Genomic DNA, 7,647 nt, shown 5'->3' on the forward strand with positions numbered 1-7,647 from the left:
TGTTTTTCAATCTAGTAAAGGACTTCTTCAAATCAATTGAGGGCCTAAGTAGGATCGGGAAAGTCCAAACAGGTTCTAAACCCCAAGAGATTATCGTTCTAGGTTGTCTGAGATAGAAGTACTTAACACGTTGTCAGATTTCGGACTCAAAATACGATCTTTATACAGTTTAACAAAAAGTATTTTTCAATATAGTGAAGAACTGATTCAAATCAATTGAGGGCCTAAGTAGGAGTGGGAAAGTCCAAATAGGTTCTAAAGCAGAAAGAATTATCGTTCTAAGTGGTCTGAGATAGAAATACTTAATATGTTGTCAGATTTCGCACTCAAAATACTATCTTTATACCGTTTAACAAAAATTGTTTTTCAATATAGTGAAGGACTTATTCAAATCAATTGAGCGCATAAGTGGGAGTGGGAAATTCCAAGTAGGTTCTGAAGCCCAAGGGAATATTGTTATAGGTTGTCTGAGATAGAAGTACTTAACACGTTGTCTGATTTCGCACTCAAAATACGATCTTTATACAGTTTAACAAAAAGTGTTTTTCAATATAGTGAAGGACTTATTCAAATCAATTGAGGGCGTAAGTAGGAGTGGGAAAGTTCAAATAGGTTCTAAAGTCTAAGGGATTATGGTTTTAGGTTGTCTGAGATAGAAGTACTTAACAGGTTGTCAGATTTCGCACTCAAAATACGATCCTTATACAGTTTAACAAAAACTGTTTTTCAATATAGTGAAGGACTTATTCAAATCAATTGAGGGCCTAAGTAGGAGTGGGAAAGTTCAAATAGGTTCTAAAGTCTAAGGGATTATGGTTTTAGGTTGTCTGAGATAGAAGTACTTAACAGGTTGTCAGATTTCGCACTCAAAATACGATCTTTATACAGTTTAACAAAAAGTATTTTTCAATATAGTGAAGAACTTATTCAAATCAATTGAGGGCCTAAGTAGGAGTGGGAAAGTCCAAATAGGTTCTAAAGCAGAAAGAATTAGCGTTCTAAGTGGTCTGAGATAGAAATACTTAACATGTTGTCAGATTTCGCACTCAAAATACTATCTTTATACCGTTTAACAAAAATTGTTTTTCAATATAGTGAAGGACTTATTCAAATCAATTGAGCGCATAAGTGGGAGTGGGAAAGTCCAAATAGGTTCTGAAGCCCAAGGGGTTATTGTTATAGGTTGTCTGAGATAGAAGTACTTAACACGTCTGATTTCGCACTCAAAATACGATCTTTATACAGTTTAACAAAAAGTGTTTTTCAATATAGTGAAGGACTTATTCAAATCAATTGAGGGCGTAAGTAGGAGTGGGAAAGTTCAAATAGGTTCTAAGGTCTAAGGGATTATGGTTTTAGGTTGTCTGAGATAGAAGTACTTAACAGGTTGTCAGATTTCGCACTCAAAATACGATCCTTATACAGTTTAACAAAAACTGTTTTTCAATATAGTGAAGGACTTATTCAAATCAATTGAGGGCCTAAGTAGGAGTGGGAAAGTCCAAATAGGTTCTAAAACCGAAAGAATTATTGTTCTAGATGGTCTGAGATAGAAGAACTCAACACGTTGTCAGATTTTGCTCTCGAAATACTATCTTTATACAGTTTAACAAAGCGTTCTTTTTTGTTTTTCAATATAGTGAAGGACTTATTCAAATCAATTGAGCGCCTACGTGAGAGTGAGAAAGTCCAAATAGGTTCTAAGGCCGAAGAAATTATCGTTCTAGGTGGTCTGAGATAGAAGTACTTAACACGTTGTCAGATTTTGCTCTCAAAATACTATCTTTATACTGTTTTACAAAAAGTGTTTTTCAATATATACGTTCTTTTTTTTCAAATTATCTCTTTGAGTTAATTTTTTTGGACTTCATACGATCAGGATTAATTAGTTAGCACTAGTAGACGTCTCCAATAGTAAAAAAAAACCAGAGTTTTGGTGTATCTACATTGTGAATCGCTTGTTGCGCTTAATCCGTACCGTCGTTAAAAATGGGACCACCCATCCCCGGGTATCAGGGGACGCCACCAAGTGTGAACTGGGACCACCCACCACGGGTTGAAGTGGGACCACTCAGCCCCGGGTATCAGGGGTACTAAGCTTTAGGGGTTAATTTATGCTGTAATTTATTAACATGGTCACTGCTGTAAATGTGATTTGTGTAATGTCTTCACAAAAGTTTATGTTTTTGCTCTTTTTCAAGTCGGAAATGTATCTAAACAACAAGTCCATTGCCGTGTTTGGCGATTCCCATGTTCAGAAGCTACTTCTACCTCCACATATTGTTATCCTTGGAAAAGGTGGTGAGAAGTTGGAGAATTGGAGGAATTATTCGGACGAAATGGTTGGCTATGATATTATCATCATAATGCTAGGAGGGAATGATATTTGTTCGAAGTTCCCATCTGTGCCCTCACCATCTGATATCAAAGGCGTGATGAATTGCATGCGAGAATTAGTAACTTTCGTGGAGGACAATAATCACAAATGCTTCGTTTGTGACATAATACCTCGGTTGTCTAACGAGCGGGGAATTCATTATACAAATTCAAGGCTTGCTGACAAATACAAGCGGCGCCATATCCAGCTTGAGAATGCGATAAAGCGACAAGACTTCCAAGATGGAGTTCACTTAAAGTGCTATAAGAACATAAGCAAGTTGTTGATGAAGAAAGTTGCAAAGTTGCTCTAACTTTTATTTGATTTGGCCATTCATGGTGCTTTAAGTTTTTGAGTTTTTAACTTGTGTGCTATGAACTTATTGTGCTTTTATATTTTGTCATGAATTTCCAAATTGAACGTTTGCAACATCTGTTTCAAATTTTTGACGCCAATCTTTGCATAGTTATATGGTTAAGAATTTTTGCTTTGCTTTTTGAGCTGTTTTGAAGAGCCAATCATGGCTCAATGAACAGCCGATTGAGTGGCTAATTGTAGAACCAACTTTGTGGTTCAATGAACAGCCGATTAAGAGGCTGATTGAAGAGCCGATTGTGTGGCTCACTGATTAGTCGATTGAGTGACTGATTGAAGAGCCGATTGTCTGGCTCAACGAACAGTCGATTGAGTGACTGATTGAAGGGCCGATTGTGTGGCTCAATCAACAGTCGATTAAGTGACTGATTGAAGAGCCGATTGTGTGGCTCAATGAGCAGCCGATTAAGAGGCTGATTGATGAGCCAATTGTGGCTCAATGAACAGTCGATTGAGTGACGATTGAAGAGCCGATTGTGTGGCTCAATGAACAGTCGAGTGAGTGACTGATTGAAGAGCCGATTGTGGCTCAATGAACAGTCCATTTAGTGACTGATTGAAGAGCCGATTGTGTGGCTCAATGAACGGCCGATTAAGAGGCCGAATGAAGAGCCGATTGTGTGGCTCAATGAACAGTCGATTTAGTGACTGATTGAAGAGCCGATTGTGTGGCTCAATGAACAGTCGATTGAATGACTGATTGAAGAGCCGATTGTAGCTCAATGAGCAGTCGATTGAGTGACTGATTGAAGAGCCGATTGTGTGGCTCAATGAACAGTCGATTGAAAGACTGATTGAAGAGCCGATTGTGTGGCTCAATGTGCAGCCGATTACAGTATAACAAAAAGTGTTTTTCAATATAGTGAAGGACTTATTCAAATCAATTGAGGGCGTAAGTAGGAGTGGGAAAGTTCAAATAGGTTCTAAAGCCTAAGGGATTATCGTTATAGGTTGTCTGAGATAGAAGTACTTAACACGTTGCCAGATTTCGCACTCAAAATACGATCTTTATACAGTTTAACAAAAATTGTTTTTCAATATAGTGAAGGAGTTATTCAAATCAATTGAGGGCGTAAGTAGGAGTGGGAAAGTTCAAATAGGTTCTAAAGCCCAAGGGATTATCGTTCTAGGTTGTCTGAGATAGAAGTACTTAACACGTTGTCAGATTTCGCACTCAAAAACGATCTTTATACAGTTTAACAAAAAGTGTTTTTCAATATAGTGAAGGACTTATTGAAATCAATTGAGGGCCTAAGTAGGAGTGGGAAAGTCCAAATAGGTTTTAAAGCCGAAAGAATTTTTGTTCTAGGTTGTCTGAGATAGAAGTACTTAACACGTTGTCAGATTTCGGACTCAAAATACGATCTTTATACAGTTTAACAAAAAGTGTTTTTCAATATAGTGAATGACTTCTTCAAATCAATTGAGGGCCTAAGTAGGAGTGGGAAAGTCCAAATAGGTTCTAAGGCCGAAGGAATTATCGTTCTAGGTTGTCTGAGATAGAAGTACTTAACACGTTGTCAGATTTGGGACTCAAAATACGATCTTTATACAGTTTAACAAAAAGTGTTTTTCAATATAGTGAAGGACTTGTTCAAATCAATTGAGGGCCTAAGTAGGAGTGGGAAAGTCCAAATAGGTTCTAAAGCCCAAGGGATTATCGTTCTAGGTTGTCTGAGATAGAAGTACTTAACACGTTGTCAGATTTCGCACTCAAATACGATCTTTATAGTTTAACAAAAAGTGTTTTTCAATATAGTGAAGGACTTATTCAAATCAATTGAGGGCCCAAGTAGGAGTGGGAAAGTCCAAAAAGGTTTCAAAGCCGAAGGAATCATCGTTTTAGGTTTTCTGAGATAGAAGTACTTAACACGTTGTCAGATTTCGGACTCAAAATACGATCTTTATACAGTTTAAAAAAAAGTGTTTTTCAATATAGTGAAGGACTTCTTCAAATCAATTGAGGGCCTTAGTAGGAGTGGGAAAGTCCAAAAAGGTTCTAAAGCCGAAGGAATTATCGTTCTAGGTTGTCTGAGATAGAAGTACTTAACACGTTGTCAGATTTCGGACTCAAATTACGATCTTTATACAGTTTAACAAAAAGTGTTTTTCAATATAGTGAAGGACTTCTTCAAATCAATTGAGGGCCTAAGTAGGAGTGGGAAAGTCCAAATAGGTTTTAAAGCCGAAGGAATTATCGTTTTAGGTTGTCTGAGATAGAAGTACTTAACACGTTGTCAGATTTCGGACTCAAAATACGATCTTTATACAGTTTAACAAAAAGTGTTTTTCAATATAGTGAAGGACTTATTCAAATCAATTGAGGGCCTAAGTAGGAGTGGGAAAGTCCAAATAGGTTCTAAAGCCGAAGGAATTATCGTTCTAGGTTGTCTGAGATAGAAGTACTTAACACGTTGTCAGATTTCGGACTCAAAATACGATCTTTATACAGTTTAACAAAAAGTGTTTTTCAATATAGTGAAGGACTTCTTCAAATCAATTGAGGGCCTAAGTAGGAGTGGGAAAGTCCAAATAGGTTTTAAAGCCGAAGGAATTATCGTTTTAGGTTGTCTGAGATAGAAGTACTTAACACGTTGTCAGATTTCGGACTCAAAATACGATCTTTATACAGTTTAACAAAAAGTGTTTTTCAATATAGTGAAGGACTTATTCAAATCAATTGAGGGCCTAAGTAGGAGTGGGAAAGTCCAAATAGGTTCTAAAGCCGAAGGAATTATCGTTCTAGGTTGTCTGAGATAGAAGTACTTAACACGTTGTCAGATTTCGGACTCAAATATGATCTTTATACAGTTTAACAAAAAGTGTTTTTCAATATAGTGAAGGACTTGTTCAAATCAATTGAGGGCCTAAGTAGGAGTGGGAAAGTCCAAATAGGTTCTAAAGCCCAAGGGATTATCGTTCTGGGTTGTCTGAGATAGAAGTACTTAACACGTTGTCAGATTTCGGACTCAAAATACGATCTTTATACAGTTTAACAAAAAGTGTTTTTCAATATAGTGAAGGACTTGTTCAAATCAATTGAGGGCCTTAGTAGGAGTGGGAAAGTCCAAATAGGTTCTAAAGCCGAAGGAATTATCGTTTTAGGTTGTCTGAGATAGAAGTACTTAACACGTTGTCAGATTTCGGACTCAAAATACGATCTTTATACAGTTTAACAAAAAGTGTTTTTCAATATAGTGAAGGACTTCTTCAAATCAATTGAGGGCCTTAGTAGGAGTGGGAAAGTCCAAATAGGTTCTAAAGCCGAAGGAATTATCGTTCTAGGTTGTCTGAGATAGAAGTACTTAACACGTTGTCAGATTTCGCCCTCAAATTCGATCTTTATACAGTTTAACAAAAAGTGTTTTTCAATATAGTGAAGGACTTATTCAAATCAATTGAGGGCCTAAGTAGGAGTGGGAAAGTCCAATAAGGTTCTAAAGCCCAAGGGATTATCGTTCTAGGTTGTCTGAGATAGAAGTACTTAACACGTTGTCAGATTTCGGACTCAAAATACGATCTTTATGCAGTTTAACAAAAAGTGTTTTTCAATATAGTGAAGGACTTCTTCAAATCAATTGAGGGCCTAAGTAGGAGTGGGAAAGTCCAAATAGGTTTTAAAGCCGAAGGAATTATCGTTTTAGGTTGTCTGAGATAGAAGTACTTAACACGTTGTCAGATTTCGGACTCAAAATACGATCTTTATACAGTTTAACAAAAAGTGTTTTTCAATATAGTGAAGGACTTCTTCAAATCAATTGAGGGCCTAAGTAGGAGTGGGAAAGTCCAAATAGGTTTTAAAGCCGAAGGAATTATCGTTTTAGGTTGTCTGAGATAGAAGTACTTAACACGTTGTCAGATTTCGGACTCAAAATACGATCTTTATACAGTTTAACAAAAAGTGTTTTTCAATATAGTGAAGGACTTATTCAAATCAATTGAGGGCCTAAGTAGGAGTGGGAAAGTCCAAATAGGTTCTAAAGCCGAAGGAATTATCGTTCTAGGTTGTCTGAGATAGAAGTACTTAACACGTTGTCAGATTTCGGACTCAAATATGATCTTTATACAGTTTAACAAAAAGTGTTTTTCAATATAGTGAAGGACTTGTTCAAATCAATTGAGGGCCTAAGTAGGAGTGGGAAAGTCCAAATAGGTTCTAAAGCCCAAGGGATTATCGTTCTAGGTTGTCTGAGATAGAAGTACTTAACACGTTGTCAGATTTCGGACTCAAAATACGATCTTTATACAGTTTAACAAAAAGTGTTTTTCAATATAGTGTAGGACTTGTTCAAATCAATTGAGGGCCTTAGTAGGAGTGGGAAAGTCCAAATAGGTTTTAAAGCCGAAGGAATTATCGTTTTAGGTTGTCTGAGATAGAAGTACTTAACACGTTGTCAGATTTCGGACTCAAAATACGATCTTTATACAGTTTAACAAAAAGTGTTTTTCAATACAGTGAAGGACTTCTTCAAATCAATTGAGGGCCTTAGTAGGAGTGGGAAAGTCCAAATAGGTTCTAAAGCCGAAGGAATTATCGTTCTAGGTTGTCTGAGATAGAAGTACTTAACACGTTGTCAGATTTCGCCCTCAAATTCGATCTTTATACAGTTTAACAAAAAAGTGTTTTTCAATATAGTGAAGGACTTATTCAAATCAATTGAGGGCCTAAGTAGGAGTGGGAAAGTCCAATAAGGTTCTAAAGCCCAAGGGATTATCGTTCTAGGTTGTCTGAGATAGAAGTACTTAACACGTTGTCAGATTTCGGACTCAAATATGATCTTTATACAGTTTAACAAAAAGTGTTTTTCAATATAGTGAAGGACTTGTTCAAATCAATTGAGGGCCTAAGTAGGAGTGGGAAAGTCCAAATAGGTTCTAAAGCCCAAGGGATTATC

The sequence above is a fragment of the Convolutriloba macropyga genome, chromosome 6 (genome assembly GCF_964194025.1).
Source record: "Convolutriloba macropyga chromosome 6, txConMacr16.3, whole genome shotgun sequence".
NCBI lineage: Eukaryota > Metazoa > Xenacoelomorpha > Acoela > Convolutidae > Convolutriloba > Convolutriloba macropyga.